We start from the raw sequence: 20,183 nt of genomic DNA, 5'->3' as shown, positions 1-20,183 counted from the left end.
CAGCACGCTTTGTGGTTTACTTCTTGTTTTGTCAGAACAAAGCTGCATTTAACAGCAAGTTATCAATTTTTGAATATGTTCATAAATGTCAACCACGGAATGGGCTGCGACTTATGATGTTTTTTTTTTTCATTTTGACTTTCCTTAGTATCATCCTGATGCTAGCAAGGATCTACAAGCTGGTGAGATATATATTTAAGAGCATCCACTATGCATATGTTCAAGATATTTACAGGATGTTGAAACTAGGTCAAATCAATTGATTCGGAATAATGATGGTGAAAATAATTTGGGTTGTCCTATTGGAAAGGGAGCCAATATATATATTGATGAAGTTACATAAGAGCAAGCTCATCGTTATGTGCTACAAAATATTGATGCCATAACTCTCATTCGGATGTAAGTTTCATGATCAACTTGCAAGATATACTAACAAATTTATACTTATTAAAGACATTGTTTATAGTATTTATAGAAGTACATTGAGTATTTAAGAAGACAAATACCTTGTTCATCATATGATCAAATTGAAAAGGTCCATGTATCAACTTTTCACACATGGTTGAGGAGCATGTAAGTAATCATATTTAATCCCCTCTACATAGAAGATCATATGTTTTGGATTTATTTCATATCAATGTTTGTACTACGGATGCTAGAACTTTTGGTGATGCTATATATTCTATTACTTTTATTAATGATCACTATAGAAAAGTATAGACTTTTGTTTTGAGATCTAAAGTTTAGATGCTCGTTGTATTCAAGTATTGTCAAACTAGTATCAAAAGAGAAATAGAAAGGCAACTAAATGTTGGGTTCTGATTACACAGTGAAAAATAAATTTTAAAAATTTTAAAACAAACTAATCGAAAGTTTTGATAATTAAAACTATCAAACTGAAACACAAATTCGAGAATCATCTTGTAGGTGTCGAATAAAACAAAAATAAGCATGCAAAGAGATAGAAGTTTCTACTTCATTCAATGAATAGTATACTAAGATGGTGATCTCTACAAGACTTCAAAGTAGAAGCTCTCCAACAATGATCCATACAGAAGTTGGCCAAGGTCCTTCCTAATCGATGCGTTGCTGTAGCCTTTTCTTTACAAAAATACTGTCGGCTTTAAACTTGAAGAATGATCGCACCAACATCCAGTCATCTTTGATTTTGCCACTAGAATCATGCCAAGAGAACTCTCTTCAGAAGTCTCATAGTCTAGAATTTGATTTTGATCTCCAATACATAGAAAAATCAAACTCTAGGATAAAGTAGTAATACTTGCTAATTTTTTCACCATCCTTCTTATAACTTTCTCTCAATTTCTTTTATCTTTTTTTCAATTTTTTTTAAATTTTTTTTCCTTTATCACATGCCAATTAGCTCAATTTCATCCAAAACCAGCCCTTTGCCCATATGGGATGCCCCATATAAATAGACTAAGAGGGATGTGAAGATGGACCAAGAGGCGCCAACTCTTGGCACTCCATCTCTTCATGTAGAGAATAAATTTTTTGTGTCTTTATTTGGTACAGAAGAACCTTTAATAGAAGGACTCCTCCTCTTCTATGCCCTATAAATTCATCACATTAATTTATCATATAATAATTGAGAATCTGATGGGAATCGAGGAGTTGGATAAGAGTCTTCATTAAGAAGGACTCTTCCACTTCTCAGCATGATTAAGGTGAAGGTGGCATTTAATTTTGAGCGTGAGGCCTAGTGGGTGTAGAGGACTCTTTCTATACTTGAAACACTTCCAAGTTGGATAAGAATCAAATTAAAATAGACCCAATCCCATGAGGTCAAAAGCAACTGATCTAGTTTAGCTCAAACACTTTGAACTAAACCTAATTAGAAACTTGGGTTAACACAATGGCTAGCATATCAAATTAACTCCTAAAATTTATATTAAATCTAAATTAAATCAGATCAAGACCAAATTTCAAAATGTGTGATCTATTGGGTTTCAAATCTAGCCAATAGTGGATACAGACTCTTGACGTAACCCTAATCTGATCAAATTAAATCAGCTCAAAAGTCCCAATCAACTAGAACTCTTCTAATTAATTTTTAAATTAAACTCTTTAATTCTGATGAGTCCACAAGTCAAGATTGATGTCTTGTAATGTGTCATGACCATCTGAAAGATTTAAAATTTTAATAAAAAATTATCAAAATATCCTTCAGTGGTAAGTTATCGTATAATTCAATCTTTCAGTCAAACAACATTCCAGATGAGCTGTGGACATGAAATCATATCAAATCTAATTGCTTATCTATATGTATCTTGATCAGAAGTTGATGATTTAGTTGATAATATATTAAAAATCTCTTTCTAATTATCATCCTACTTTGGCCAAAGACTTTCAAAATTATCGACCTACGGGATCACATAGGATGTTCGCTCCTCTTATTTGTAGTGGCTGGTCCCTTATTGATCACTCACAATCTCTATGCATATCTCACCACATCTAGAATATTCCACATAAAGATCAGAGAATCAAGTTAGAAAGTGAACCAAAATATGGATTCATATACACAAGATACCATAGCAATCTCAGATCAAATGATCACTTAACTCCCATTAGAAAATCATCGACTGACATGTAAATAAGACTCCATCAGATATTCTCTCGTAGATCTATTAAGTAAACTCATTTTTTAATAAGTACTTACATCTTTGTATTAGTATTACCATACAAGTGGTTGTGAGATCAACCACCCTCATCACTATGCATACATAAGACATGCCAGTCTTACCAATATCATTGATCTCTGACTCAATGAACCAATGACTGAAAATATTTTAGGTCGTGACTATCAAAAATTTAGGTGTTACTGGCATGATCTCATCATAGCTCTAAAATAATTATCCAGACTTATGGGGTTCATTATAATCTTAAGAATAATAATAAGATGCAGTATTTAATGAATCGAAATACCTATTTTATTAAATATCAATGTCAATTACATGAATTTAAAAATTAAATTATAAAAAATATCTAATCACATCCCATATGCGATTAGCTTGTAGAGTATTATTCTTTCAATCTCCCACTTCCATTAAAGTTAATTGCTTTTATACTTGATGCCTATGCAATCAAAGTAGTGATCAAAGTGTTGCAATGACAACGACTTAGTGAATGGATCTGCTATATTGTTCTTGATATCAACTCGCTTTACAATCACATCATGTCTTTCAACTATTTTTCGAATGAGGTGGAACCGTCTTAGGATGTGCTTAGATTTATGATGAGACATCAGTTTCTTTAGCTTGAGCAATTATCCCAGTATTATCACAATAAAAGTGCACTAGTTGTTCAATTTCTGAAACTATATCCAATTCTAAGATGGACTTCTTCATCCAGACGACCTCCTTAGCAGCCTCATTAGTAGCAATATACTCGACCTCAATGACTGAGCAGCAACAGTTTATTGTTTGAAACTCTTCCAACTTACTGCTCCACCATAAATGGTGAACATATATCCAGATATGGATTTGCTATCATTCGGATTAAATTGAAAACTAGAATTAGTATAACCTTTCAGTTTCAAATCAGAATCACCATATATGAGAAAAATATCTCTAGTCTTTCTTAAGTATTTGAGTATATTTTTTACAGCTTTCCAATGATCTTCTCCGAGATCAGTCTGAAATCTGCTTATAATGCCCAAAGCATAAGCTACATCAGGCTTGGTACATTGCATAGCATACATTATTGATCCTATAGCTGAAGTATAAAAAATAAAACCCATTCTATTTCTCTCTTCAGATGCCTTAGGAGACATCTTCTTAGAGAGTTGTATGCTATGACCCATACGCAAGTAACCTTTTTTACTTCCCTCCATGTTGAACCTCTTCAATATAAGGTCTATGTACCTAGACTAAGACAAGCCAAGCATCCTCTTTGATCTATCCCTATAGATTATTATACCAAGTATATAGGATGCTTCACCCAAATCTTTTATGAAAAATTTTTGTGATAGCCATATTTTGATCGATTGTAACATAGGGATATCATTCTCGATAAGCAGTATGTCATTCACATATAAGATCAAGAAGACAATAGCAATCCTACTAGTCTTCTTGTATATACAAGATTCATCCATAATTTTTGGTAAAACCAAATGATTTGACTGTTTCATCACAACAGATGTTCTAGATCCTCGATACTTGTTTTAATCCATAAATAGATCATTCAACTTGTACCTGATTTGCTCTTTCACTATTTTAACGAATTTCATAACCTTCAAATATAAAAAATGAGAAACATCCTTATTTTTCTAAGTAGGGTTGAGATCCCTATTCCTCATAAATATCTTGTGGATAGTACAATAAGCATTCATGAGTTCAAGAGTAGGTAACTTTTTACTAATTATACTTTATACAATTCTCAATATTTTTTTCTCTTGTCTCTAAATCACTCATAGTCTTGTGGATAGTACAATAAACTATAGTATTTTAGTTAAGTTTAACCTTCAATCCCATATGGTTATATCGAAATAATGCTGCCCTTATGGATAGCACAATAAAGCAATACTATTCAAATATGCCATAAGCATCAATATATACTTAGTCAACATCATATCAATTTCTATAATAAGCCTTGTGGATAGCACAACAAGCTTACTAAGATTTTGACATATTCTGTTAACTAAGCTTGAAGAAAAGTCTTTGTAGTATTTACATCATTAATCAATTTAAGTCCAAAATTCAATAAGACTAAATTGATCGGGTCAGTAGGTGGAAGGCATCCTGTAGCTTTTCTTAGACAGCAGCAAAGTTGGCCAGACCAGCATATGGACCTAATTAAAAAATTACCTTTCTTACTTATCTAGATGCTAATTGATCAAATGAATTCGACATTTGATTTGAAAGTGAATCCCGACATTACAACTTAATATAATTTCATAGAGGGTCTTTAAACTGATCTTAGTACAACCTCACTACTACTATATAAAATATACTATATGATTATGCAATTTGGCATGCTTTTATAAGTTATAATAACAATCATATTAACATGCAAAAAATGATCATATAAGGGTGCACAAAATAACTTAACATATTAGAAGCTTAGTCAAATTGAAAACAACCCAAATCAAATTAGGCATGCATAACATTCTTAATCAAAAATTGAAGCATCAAGCAACCATGAAACTATAAATTTCATATTATTTTAAATTTAAAATTTTAATAGTTAAAATTTAAATTCATGGTTCAAATAAAATCAAAAATAATTTTTTGATTTTAAGATCGATGTTAGAAATCGATGCAATATTTTTGAGAAAATATGAACTAGAACAATACTATATTATAACTTTTATACTTATTTGATCGAATCTAACAAGGATGGTTTTGATACCGCTGTTGGATTTCGATCATATAGTAAAAAATAAATTTTAAAAATTTTAAAATAAATATATCGAGAGCTTTAACAATTAAAACTATTAAATCGGAGCCCAAATCCTAAAATTACCTTATAGATAAATGAAACAAAAATAAGCATGTAAAAAGATAGAAGTTTATCCTTTCTCTAACGAGCAGTATAGTAAGATGGTGATCTCTATGAGACTCTAAAGTAGAAGCTCTCTAATGATGATTCACATGAAAATTGATCAAGATCTTTCCTAACCGATGGACTGTCACAACCTTTTCTTTACAAGAATACTACCGGCTTCAAACTTGAAAAATGATCGCACCAACATCCAATTACCTTTGATTTTACCACTAGAATCATACCAAGAGAATTCTCTTCAAAAATCTCACAATCTAAGATTTGATTTTAGGCTCCAACACATAAAAAAATCAAACCTTAGGACAAACTAGCAACACTTACTAATTTTCGCACCACCCTTCTTACAAATTTTCCTCTTAATTTTTCTTTACTTTTTTTTCTCAATTTTTTTTCCAAAATTTTTCTCCCTTATCACACACTAATTGGCTCTGATTTCATATAAAATCCAGCCCTTAGCCTATGTGGGATGCCCCATATAAATAGGCTAAGCGGAGATGTGAAGATGGATCAAGGGGCACCAACTCTTGGTGCTCCATCTCTTCACGCAGAGAATAAATTCTCCGTGTCTTTATTTCGCATAGAAGAACCTTCACACAGAAAGATTCTTCCTCTTCTATACCTCATAAATTCATCACATTAATTTGGCGTGCAATAACTAAGAATCTGAAGGGAACTGAGGAGTTGGATAAGAGTCTTCATTAAGAAGGACTCTTCCAATTCTCAACGTGATTAAGGAGGGGATGGCATTTATTTTTGGGTGTGAGACCTGGTGGGTGCAGAGGACTCTTTTCACACTCGAAACACTTCTAAGTTAGATAAGAATCAAATTAAAATAGATCCAATCCCATTAGGTCAAAGGTAACTGGTCTAATTTAGCTCAAATGCTTTGAACTGAACCTAATAGGAACTTAAGTTAACACAATATGCTAGCATATCAAATTAACCCCAAAATTTATATTAAATTTAAATTAAATTAGACCAAGATCAAATTTTAAAGTATGTAATCCGTTAGGTTCTAAATCTAGCCAACAGTAGATACAGACTCTTAACATAATCCTAATCCGATCAGATTAGATCAGCTCAAGAGTCTCAATCAACTAGGACTCTTCTTAATTAATTTTTAAATTAATTTTTTTAATTTTGATGAGTTCATAAGTCTATATTAATATCTAGCAATGTATCATAACTACTTAAAAAATTTAAAATTTTTAATAAAAAATTATCAAAATATCCTTCGATGGTAAGTTACCATATAATTCAATCTTTTAGTCAAACAATATTTCAGATAAGCTGTGGGCATAAAATTATGTCAAATCTAATAGCTTATCTATATGTATCTTGATCAGAAGTCGATGATTTAGTTGATGATATAATAGAAATCTCTTTCTAATTATCATCCTGCTTTGATTAAGGACTTCTAGAATCATCGACCTATGAGATTATATAGGATGTTCACTTCTCTAATTAAGAGTAACTGATTCTTTATTGACCACTCACAATCTCTATGTATATTTCACCACTTTCAGAACATCCCACACAAAGATCAAAGAACCAAGTTAAGAAGTAAATCAAAATATGGATTAATATACACAAGATATCATGGCGATCTCAGGTTAAAAGATCATTTATACAACTCCCACTAGAGAATCATCAGCTGACATATAAATAAGACTCCATCAGATGTTCTCTTATAGGTCTATTCGGTGAACTTATTCTCTAATGAGCATCCACATCCTTATATTAGTGTCACCACACAAGTGATTGTGAGATCAATCATCCTCGTCAATGAGCATATATAAGATATGTCAGTCTTATCGATATTATCGATCTCTGGCTCAGTAAATCAATGACTAAAAATATTTTAGTCACGGCTATCAAAGATTTAAGTCTCACTGACGTGACATCATCATGGTCCCAAAATCATTATCCAGACCTATAGGGTTCATTATAATCTAAAAATTAATAATAAGATGTAGCATATAATGAATCGAAATATTTATTTTATAAAATATCAATATCTATAACATGAGTTTGGAAGATAAATTACAGAAAACATCCGATGGCATTCCATATGCGATTAGTTTGTAGGGCATTATTCTTTCACTAAAATGTATTAGAGCAGATAATGGTAGTGAATATAGCACTCCATTTTAGAAATATTATAGAGCCCATGACACTGGACTTAAGAAATCTGTTTCTAAAATATCTCAACATAATAGAGTTCCTAAGAGAATGAATCATACTATTGATGAAAAAAATTTGGTGTGTGCTCTCTCATGCAACATTGTCTAATTTCTTTTGGGATGAAGCGATGAGATCTGCAGTAGATTTGGTCAACCTTTCTCCTTCAATTCCTCTTCAAGGTGATGTGAGAAAGAGTGTGAAATAGAAAAAAAATATTTCATATAATCACATAAGGGTGTTTGGCTATAGAGTATTTATTCACATCCCCAAAGATAAGAGATCTAAGATTGATGACAAGTCTATATAGTGTATCTTCCTAGGTTACACACATAAAGATTTTGATTACATATTATGAGATCTAGTTGAGAAGAAGGTTATCAAAAGCAAAGATATTGTGTTTCTAAAAGATCAAACTATTCAAAATTAAAAAAGTTAAGAAGCCAAAATCTATCACTAGAAATTATATTGATCTACATCAGATGCCTTTTATCATGGAGAATGATGAAAACAATAGAGATGTACAAGAAGATGATAGAAACATGGTTGATAAGCCCATATCTAATAATGATAGGCTAGATGAATATGTTAAATCCTTTCAGAACCACCAATTGAGTTATATTTGAGAAGATTTACTATGTATCAATTTTTCTAGAGATATTCTCTTCATAAGTATGTGATGATCACTAATGGGGGAGAACAATAATGCTACTAAAAAATCATGTGTCATGAGCAAAAGAGAGAGTAGTTAAAAGCCAATAGAAGGTGATAAAGTCCTTGCATGAGAGCCACATATTTGAGCTAGTGGAACTTTCTAAGGGCAAGAGAGCACTCAATAATAAGTAGGTGTTCAGGTTGAAGATTAAACAGAAGAGCTCATAACCAAGGTACAATGCATGAATAATTGTAAGTAGATTTAGTCAAAAAAAAAGATATCAATTTTGAAGAAATTTTTTCACATGTGGTTAAGGTGTCTTCAATCTGAGTTATTTTTGGTTTAGCTATCAGCATGAATTTAAAAATTAAACAACTTAATATGAAATCTGCTTTCCTCCCTAGAGACTTTGAAAGGAAAATTTACATGGAGCAGCCAAAGAGATTCAGAGTTAAAGATAAAGAGCATCTTGTATGTAGATTAAAAAAAAGCTTATATGGTCTCAAGTAGGCACCTCAGTAGTGATATAAAAAGTTTGATTTATGATAGACCATAGGTACAGTAAAATCATTTCTGATCATTATGTATTTATAAAAAGATTCTCTGATAAAGACTTCATTGTTCTCTTATTTTATGTAGATGATATTTTGATTATTAGCCATAATGCTAGAAAGATGGAAAGTTTGAAAATAAAGTTGAGCAAGTCTTTTGCCATAAAGGACTTAGGGTTGGCTAAATAAATCCTTGGCATGAGAATTAATTATGATAGAAAGAACATAAAACTTTGATTATCTTAAAAGGGATATATCAAAAAGCTATTAAAAAGGTTCAACATAAGCAAGTTCAAATTAGTTTACTTTAAGTTTCAAATAATATCCTACAAGGGAGAAAGATAAAGATATATGAAATGAAGAAGATTTCTTATGCATCCATAGTTGATAGCCTGATGTATACTATGGTTTGCACAAGATCAAATATTGCTTATGCAATTTGTACTAGCTATAAGTTGATTTCTCTCTAATTTTGGTAAGGAATATTGGATAATTGTTAAATAGATTCTCAGGTATCTCAAAGGCACTACTATAATATGTTTGTGCTTTGGTAAAGGCAAACCTATATTAGATGGCAAAATGCAAATATGACCAGTGATATCAATTCCAAAAAATCTACATTAGGGTACTTGATTTTTTCAGTGGGAGCATGTCATAGTACTCTAAATTACAGGATATGTTATTTTGCCCACTACAAAGGCTAGATATATTGCAGTTGTAGAAGTTTGTAAAAAACTTTTTTGGATGAAATTTTTCTATAAGAGTTAAGCCTAGAGCAAGTGAAGCATATTTTTTATTGTGACACTCAAAAGCATCATCTATCTTTCAAATAATCCAATATTTTATTCAAGATCCAAGTATATTGATGGAGATATCATTAGATTTAGGATGCTTTGGAGATGAAATTATTTTGTCTTGAAAAAATCCATACCAATGATAATGGATTGGATATAATGATTAAAATCTTATTCATAAAAAAGTTGATTAGTTGGAGAGAGAAAGCGGACTTGGTAGAACCTCCCACATGAGTCACAAGGGTGAGATTTGTTGTACGGTCCCTCCTTATATGGGGCCCATAATGTTAAAATAAAAAATAAAGGAGAACATAGCTCTAGCTTTTGTATGAAAAAGAGGTGTGCGGCGCAGAATCATAGGCGGTGAGAAAAAGAAAAAGATGGAGAAGAAGAAAATAGAAAATTTTGATGCTACTTTGTTAGATAATCGAATGGTTGATTGTATATCTTGATTTTGATAAAATTTTAATATATTATTCTTGACATTGAGACAAGTTGAATGGTCTTGATATTTGAAAAATCTATTTCATTAATTAATTAAAGTATCTATTCATTTGGTGAGGTATGCCCTCTTTTTCTATTATTATGAAATTCACTTTATTTATGATGATTGTTTTTAGAGTTTTGCTATGGTACTCTATAAATATTTTTCTATTATGAAGGGCAATTTAGACATTACACTGCTATCTATTTCTTATATTTTGTTATATTTTTTTATAAAAATATTTTATCCTCTTCCATCTTTTTCTCCACTTTTTCTCAACACTGCTCGCCTCCTTGAGGGTCTTCCCCCCATCCCCACTATCACCCGCCTCCCTACCTCCCACATAAGCGTCCCAACCAACAATCTCTCCTCCCTCTCTCCAACACCCTTTCATCGATGCTCATGCCCCCACCCCCCCACCCTCTCTTCTTTCTTCTTCTCCACCATAGGCCGCCACCCCCTGGCCCCCTGTGCTCATGCTGCCTCCGTTGTGAGCGCACCGCCTCTTGCTTGTGCCGGCCCCTTCTCCGCCCTCCTCCTTTCTTTTTCTCCACCATAGGTGGCCTCCACTCCCTAGCCCCCTCGTGAGCACGCCGCCTCCTCCTTGGGCCACTCCTCCATCTTCCTCCTTTCTTCTTCTCCGCCATAGGCCTCCATTGCCCCTTGGCCCCCCATGTGCCGCCCCCCCACCCTTTCTCCTTCCTTCTTCTCCACCAAATGCTGCCATCCCCTGGCCCCCATGTTTGTGCCCCCACCCTCTCTCCTTTCTTCTTCTCTGCCGCATGGTGCCGCTCCCCCCAGCCCCTTGTGCTTGTGCCACCCCATCCCCTACCCACCCTCTTCTTTTCTTCTTCCCTTTGCCACCCCTCAACCCTCTCTCATTTCTTCTTCTCTGCCGCAGGCCACCGTCGGGCCCCCTCCCTCAAGCATGCTGCCTCCTACTCGTGCCGGCCCCGGCCTCCCCCACCCTCTCTTTTTTTCTTCTCCGCCGCAGCCCCCTCCCCCAACTCTCTTCTTTTTCATTTTTACTGCACAACTCCCCACCCACCCTCCCCCTCCTGGTAGCCGCCCTACCCCTCCTCCTCTGCCCTCCGTGCACACCTCATCGAAGCTTTTGGAAAATAAAAAATAGAATTCAATTTAACCCTGATATTTGGGGTATTTTTTTTAATAGAAGATGTTTGGGGTATTTACTATACCAGCCATGCACATCTTATACCCCAATTGATGGTTGATGGAGAAATCTAAACCATCCATCTTTGATCTGATGGTTAAAAATATATTAATTATAAAAAGATTAACTACCCTTTGAAGCACCATAACAAAACCTTTGTTTTTATTGTACAATCTAAGATTTAATTATACTATAGTATATTTATGTAGCCTCTAGTTATTATAGAGAAGACTTGCAATAATTTTAATATTCTAAATAGTGAAAGATTTATATCAAAATTGTAGTGTCATATTTTTTGTAGGTTGCTTTACCATATATCATTTAATTACACAAAGAGGAAAAAAGTTTATGATATTATTGTTTATGATTACAATTTTTCCCAACAATTAGTACACTGTGTGGTTTTTCACCTCTTGTTTTGGCCAAGAAAATCTGCATTTAACAGCCGTTTATTGATTTGTGAATATGTTCATAAATGTCAACCATGGAATGGGCTGTGACTTATGGTGTTTTCGTTTTCATTTTGGCTTCTTTAGTATCATCCTGATGTTAGCAAGGATCTGCAAGCTAATGAGATATTTAAGAGCATCCGTTGTATGTATGGACATTTATATTGTGACAAAGTCAAATTTAAGCATCTTGGCCAATAAGCTATGGTTCATCTTTACTCTTTAATAGATTCTTTATTTTTAGAGAAACTTGAGCAAATTTTATCAATGGATTGCTTATCTATTTTGGAGACTTATTTGTAATTTTTCTGTATAGAATTCTCTTGTATATGGCATCTATCGAGGACTACATCAATTATGTGCATGCATTTTTATAAATCCATAGTTAATAGTTTGATGTTCATGCATGGTTGCACAAGGCCTAGAATCACTAATGAATTGCTGTTGTCGTATGTTTCTCTTGAATCCTGGCAAACAACATATATGAGTTAATTGTGAAATATATTCTTAGATATCTCAGTAGCACTTCCGGGTATGTCCCTTTGTTTCGATGATGATAAACCAAGGTCGGACGGATAATGGATGCTGACATGCATCGCTAATGGTATTGATTCTAAGACCTCTACATTAGGATACTTTACCTCTTTTGCCGGGAGGAGAAGTGCAATGGCAGCAAAAATTACAAAATCGTGTCATTTTGTCATGCCAGAACCCAACACCTAGGTTGGTACATGATGGCCGCACACTCCTTAGAGCAAGTCTAAAAAATATGCAAGGCCAAAAATAATTCATTATAACCTCAACATCCATACATCTGATTCCAATAATAATTAGTAAAACTGGATAATTATAAATAAAATTTTTCAATTCTCTCATCAGGTATTATGACACTCTACCTATCCATCTGTCACTCGCAAATCCAAACCATAGACAATCATGAGTATCCTGTACTATGGAAAAAAAAAGAGAATAAAGGGTGTGAGCTTTATAGTCCAAAAGAATTTCATATCACACTAATATAATAATATGGTCTGAAAATAAGGATAAATAATAAAATATTAAATTCCATGTTTAATATCTGAATAATGCAAACATCTATAAATATAGGTCTTGGTTAAAGAAGATGCATCATCATATGATAATAGGTGAAATACTTTGTTCAACATTGTTTCATGTCTTGTCTTCCTTTCTTTTCATTATCATTATAATTTTTAACCTTTTTCTTTCTTTTGGCTTGGACTAACCAGGATCATGCAACGATCTTTATCGATCAAACATTCATGATCTTTCTCGGATCAAATATTCATTCTTCTCGGATCAAAATATCGATGATCTTTTTCGGATCAAAATATCCATGATCTTTCTGGATCCAAATATCTATGATCTTCTCAGATCAAATTCTTTCATGCATAAGCCTGTGGGGTGTCCCATGCATAAGCTCCTGATGGCTTTCTACATGACAAAGCTAGGTCCAAATCATATCTTTTTTCATTTATTTTCATGAAATTAAATACTTTAACTTCTTTAATCAATTTCAATCACTGTGTGATCAAGATAAATATCTATACATATAATCATGCCACCAATCACTAATACATATATATTGACATAACATACTCATGCTTAAAAATCATATAAGCAAATAACAGTGTTTCGGATATTGCAATTCATCGATCTCAAATCCAACGATGCAAAACCAATGATGCAATACTAACAGAAAAATAATATATTAATGATGATCAGTGTAACGATTCTACCTTTATCGGTGACTGATCAAGCACAGAAATCAATGTTCTTCTTTGATTTAAGATTTTGAAAACAAGATATTTCCACTCGATATCTTATATAGACAATCGTATCTCTTCACGATCCTGATCAAATATAAAAAATCATGTATAGAGAAATTATGGATAAACAATCTTAATAACATAAATCTAGGACCTCTCCTAGGATTAACCAAAATTAGGATTGTCTAAGTATTTGGACCCTCCACTAATCCATAAGATTTTTTAGAGAGAGAAAAAATTTTAAGAGAGAAAGTAGAGAGAGAGTAGAGAGAGAATCTTCGTATTTGTTAGATGAAGCAATCATGATCGAGATCATCAGAGGTCATATCAGGATAACTCAATATGGATTAACCATGATGATGTTATAAATTTTGAATAAAGATCGATCTGAAATCCAATCTACACACAAATTCGAAACAATCTCAGATCATCTTATTTTCATCTCAAGTTTATCTTAGGATCCATGATGCAATTAGAGAGAGAAAGATCCTAGAGAGATAAAATTCATAAAGAGAGAAAAAGTTTTAGAGAGAGAAAATAGAGAGAGAAGATGGAGAGAGAAGTTAGAGAGAGGAGAGAGGAAGAGAGAGAAAACTTTCTCTTATACTTTTTCTTTTCTTTTCTTTTCTTTTTCTTTTTTCTTTTTTTCTCCCTTTTTCTTTTCTTTTCTTTTCTTTTTTTTCTTTTCTTTTTTTCTCCCTTTTCTTTTCTTTCTTTTCTTTTTCATTTTCTTCTCCTTCTTCCTTCTTTCTCTTCTTCTCCTATTTTCCTGGCGAACAGAGGCGACACGAGAGGGGGAAAAAATGGTGGCTTATGCTCTGGTAAGGCACGACAGGCACGATTGAAGGTCCGATATTGGCGGTCGATGGTGGGTGGGTAAAGGATGGCCGGCGGTAAGGTTCGGCCGGCAGAAATCAAGAAAAAATCAGAAAAATAGGGTACCGGCCCTTATTCTTTTGTTTTTCGGTCATTGGCCGGTTCACCGATGGCCAAGACCTTTCAAGGAAGAGGATAGAGAGATGAGGTCTATCCTAAGGGGGAGATGCCGCAAACGGCGGCATCAGTGGTCAGAAAAGAGGAGAAGATGCCCGATTGAACAGCAAAATAGGGGCTCACCTTTTCATGGATTTTTCAACGATCCGACGGCCAGCGAGAGTGCGCAAAGCCATGGGAAGGAGGTGATAGAAGAGAGAAAGGAGGGCGGGGCTTACCTCCGACTCTGATGAGATCTCCGACGAGGTCTTCCTAGGGTTCCTAGTGGCCCTAGGAGTCCTCCTCCCAATCGAATGTAGGGAAGAAGAAGAAGACTCCTTTGGAGTCTTCTTCTAGATTTTTTTTCTTTTTTTTTTCATATGGGCATGATTCAGGGCCCAATTGGATCCGATGTTACATTCTCCCTCCTTTCAAATAATTTCATCCTCGAAATTAAGTTATATTATTTGAGATACGTACTTAAAAATATACACTCATCATGTCATTCTCACGCTTCTAACAATATCTTACATATTATTTATTTCTCATGATCTTGTTATAATAAAAATTATTTAAAATCTCAACTCATCCCCCTTTTTTTTTTTTTTAATTTTTTTTGAAAGAGCAGTAATATTTTATACTTATATTACCATACCATTAATTCTTTGTCCAATACATTCCACTCGAAATTCATAATTATCTCAGACTATCTATGATGAAAAAATAGAAAAAGGTCGAACATCGGGGCACTCTTCACAATCATCGATTTCTTTCTTCTCTTAACCTTTCAACAAATTTAACATGTGAACTTTCATCTTAAGAGAACCTCAATCCTCTAGGTCAGTTCGAGTAACAATGTTAAATTTAAAAAATAGAATCTAATATCTGTGTCAGGATATTTAGGTTTTAACTAACAAAAGAATTATCAAACTCTTAATAATAAATTTTAGATATTTAGGATTTCTTGATATTATCTGCAATGAAGCAACCTACTGGCAAAATTATCTGGCTATGATCAGATTAGATCTAGATCTATAGCATTTTTTCATTATCAATAAAATCCTTCTTTGTTTGCAATTAATATATTCCATAATATCTTTTGATTTAAAGGATTAATATTTTTAATCAATTTAAACCATCATATTTTTACTGCGCACTCTGATCTCAACTTACCAAATTATATAAGTCTATCAAAAATAAAAATATCTTTGTATGTTAAATCAATCAAAGGTAGGTCTAACTTTCAAATTTTATATAAAATTTAGGTTAAAATTTTAAGTTTCTTATCTTTACTATCTCTTAAGCATAGCACATCAAAATTAAATCTTCATCCACTTTCTAATTTGAAATCATTTCATAAGTTTCATCACTCCCCTAGAATTCAATATGTTTCAAATTTATTTAAGCTAACCTTTCGATTTACCTTACAATCATTTAGATAACTTTCAACCAATCTTTCTTTGCAAAAGAATTAACTCCAACTTGAACAACTAGAAGAACTCAAGTCAACATCTTTGTAAGTAGAATCAATTTAGTTATTTCTTGTAAAGCTCCCTTCATTACAACCCTTAGCATCAATAGATAAATCTATATAAAATATTATCCCTTATACAAGTCATTCAAAATTTAACAATAATAAGATATTTAGTTCAACTCAGAAATCTGAATTCTGACTTAAATTACAATCCACAATCTTCAATAATCACAAGAAAATAAGGAATCTAATTCAAGATAAAAATATAAATTATTAAGATTTCATCATAATTATACATCATACTCTAATAAAAAATTTTTTTCTTCAATTTAACAACAATATCAAAATACCTTTGATCCACTTAGAAAGCCAACTTTGACTTGAAATTCAATACAACTTGAAAGATCAAGGAGTCATATTCAAAACATGATATTTTGAATAACCAAAAATTTCATCAAGATGTATATCTCATATTCTTAAAATAAATTTCAAATATATACTTCATCAAAAATTGAGTTTCATATATGACCTCCTATAGATTCAATGCTCAAATATTTCTCTCTTGTATGATGAAATTTCTTCTTAGACCACATCTTAACTAACTTTCTTCTGATAGTCAAAAATTTGTAATGCTCAGACAATTATCATCGAAAAGTTATCGTGATCTTCAACCATATAAGTTTAGCATTCCAAAATCATTGAATATATTCAATTCAACACATCAATATCTCCTCTTCATTCTAGGGTCAACACTTCTCATACTCATGTCAACCCTACTAATTAGAATCTAAAATATAACTTATCAATTCTATTATAGACATCATATACCACTTATGTATAAATTTTATCATAGTATTTATTGATTCAAAATCCAAATATTGAATCCTTTCTTTTATGTCTATCGTATTCCTCATGATCATAACCTCAAGTTTAAATATCTCTAAAGTCACAATTCCGAGTAATTATAACCTTAAGATCAAATACCATTTAAGTCATATTCTCTAATTATCATAACCTAAACTTTTATACCATTCTATCACATGCTTAATGATCATAATTTTAAGCTTTGATATTATCTATCATACTCTATTGATTATAATCCCAGAGATGTCACAGTCCCTAGTGACCTTAAAGTCTTGATACCACTTCAGTCATATTCCTGATATCACTCTATCACATCCTATTAATCATACATAAAGTTTTTATATCACTTCATAATCTCAGTGATATTAAACCTAAGCTCTGATATTATTCTATCATATTCTAATCACTTATATCATAGTCTCCAAATAATTATAACCTAGGTTCTGATACCATTCTATCGCACCCCGAACCAACACCCGATCGGATACGTGATGGCCACACACTCTTAGAGCAAGCCCTAAAAAATATGCAAGGCCAAAAGTAATTCATTATAACCTCAACATCCATAACATCTGATTCCAATAATACTTAATAAAACTTATATAATTACAAATAAAATTTCTTCAATTCTCTGATTAGATATCATGACACTTTATCTATCTATCTGCTCACCTGTAAATCCAAACCATAGACAATCATAAGCATCCTATAACTCTGAGAAGAAAAAAAAGAAATGGAGGGATGTGAGCTTTATAGCCAGTAAAAATTTTCATATCACATCAATATAATAATATAATCTAAAAATAAAGATAAGCAATAAAATATTAAATCCTATATTCAATATCTAGAATAATACAAATATCTATAAATTATCTATCTTATCAAAAGAGATACATTATCATATGATAATAGGTGAAATACTTTGTTCAGCAATTATTTCATGTCTTGTCTTTTCTTTCTTTTTCATTATCGCATAATCTTTAATCTTTTTCTTTCTTTCTAACTTTGGACTAACCAGGATCATGCAATAATTTTTATCGGATCGATTTTTATGATCTTTCTCAGATCAAAATATCGATGATCTTTCTTGGATCAAAATATCCATGATCTTTTTCGGATCAAAATATCTATGATCTTCTCAGATCAAATTCTTTCACGCATAAGCTTGTGGGGCTATCCTAGCATAAGCTTCTGACGGCTGTTCCACATGACAAGGCTAGTCCAAATTATATCTCTTTTTTATTTATTTTCATAAAATTATAATACTTTGACTTCTTTAATCAATTTTAATCTGCAATGTAATCAAGATAAATATATCATATCCATATAATCATGCCATCAATCACTGATATATATATATTGACATAACATACTCATGCTCAAAATCATATATGCAAATAATGGTGTCTCAGATATCGTAAATTCATCAATCTCAAATCCAATGATGCAAAATCAATGATGCAATACCAACAGTAAAATAACATATATAATGGTGATCATATATAGGGATTCTTACCTTTACCAGTGACTGATTGAAGCACAAAAATTAATATTCTTCTTTATTTATGAATTTTAAAAATAAGATATTTCACTCGACATCTTATGCAGACAATCGTATCTCTTGATGATCCTCATCAAATATAAAAATCATATATAAAGAAATTACAGATAAACGATGTTAATAACACAAATCCAGGACCTCACTTAGATTAACCAAAATTAAGATTTGTCTAAATATCTGGACTCTCCACTGATCCATAAGATTTTAGAGAGAAAAAATCCATGAAGAGAGAAAATTTTAGAGGGAAAAAAATTTTAAGAAAAAAGTAGAGAGAGAAAGTGGAGAGAGAATCTTAATATCCATTAGATGAAACAATCATAGTCGAGATCATCAAAGATCATATCAGGATAACTCAATATGGATTAACTATGATCGATGTTATAAATTATGAATAAGGGCCAGACTGGGATCCAATCTACGCACGAATTTTGAAGCAATCTCAGGTCATCTTATTTTCATCTCAAGTTTATCCTAGGGTCTGTGATGCAATTAGAGAGAGAAAAATTCTAAAGAGACAAAATCCATAAAGAAAGAGAAAAGGTCTAGAGAGAGAAAATAGAGAGAGAAGATGGAGAGGGAAGATAGAGAGAGGAGAGAGAAAGAGAGAGAAAACTTTCTCTTATTATTTTTTTCTTTTTTTCTTTTTCTCTTTTTTTCTTTTCTTTTTCTTTTTCTTTCTCCTTCTTCCTTCTTTCTCTTCTTTCTCTGTTTTCCTGGCCGAACAGAGAGGGACATGAGAGGGGGAAAAGGGTCGCTTATGCTCCGGTGAGGCATGGCGGCATGGTCGAAGGTCCGGCAGTGGTAGTCGACAGTGGTGGGGCAAAGGATGGCTGGCGGCAAGGTTCAGCCGATGAGAAATCAAGAAAAAGTCAGAAAAATAGGGTGCCGCCCCTTTTTCTTTTGTTTTCCGGTCATTGGCTGGTGACCTTATCCTAGGGTGATACGCCGCAAACGACGGTGCCAGTGGTCGAAAAAGAGGAGGAAGATGGTCTGGCTGAACAGAGCAAAACAAGGTTCACATTTTCATAGATTTTCTGACGATCCCGACGGCCGACGAGAGTACACAAAGCCATGGAAAGGAGGGGAAGGAAGAGAGGAAGGAGGGTCGGAGCTTACCTCCGACTCCGGTGAGGTCTCCAATCGAGATTTGAGACGAACACGATGAGGACATCTGCGGCTTCAATGAAAAAATTCAAAAAAAATAAGAGGAGAGATCGGATGCCATAGAGAATGGAAGGAGGATTTTATAGAGGTCTTCTTAGGGTTTTTACTAGCCGTAAGAATCCTCCTCCTGATCGGACGTGGGGAAAAAGAAGAAGACTCCAACGAGAGTCTTCTTCCAGTTTTTTTTTTTTTTTTTTCGCATATGGGCTTGATTTAGGGCCCAATTGGGCCAAGTGTAACAGTCTGTTTCTCTTGAATCCTGGCAAACAACATATATGAGTTAATTGTGAAATATATTCTAAGATATCCCAGTAGCACTTCTGGTTATGTCCCTTTGTTTCGATGATGATAAACCTAAGTCGGATGGATAAATGGATGCTGACATGCATCGCTAATGATATTGATTCAAAGACCTCTACATCAGGATACTTTACCTCTTTTGCCGGGAGGAAAAGTGCAATGGCAGCAAAAATTACAAAACCGTGGCATTTCGTCTACCACTAAAACCAAATGTGTTGTAGTGAACAGAGCCTGTAAAGAAAACCATTTATTT

The sequence above is a fragment of the Elaeis guineensis genome, chromosome 7 (assembly GCF_000442705.2).
Source record: "Elaeis guineensis isolate ETL-2024a chromosome 7, EG11, whole genome shotgun sequence".
NCBI lineage: Eukaryota > Viridiplantae > Streptophyta > Magnoliopsida > Arecales > Arecaceae > Elaeis > Elaeis guineensis.
The sequence above is the reverse complement of the archived record's forward strand: the minus strand, read 5'-3'. Positions refer to the sequence as shown.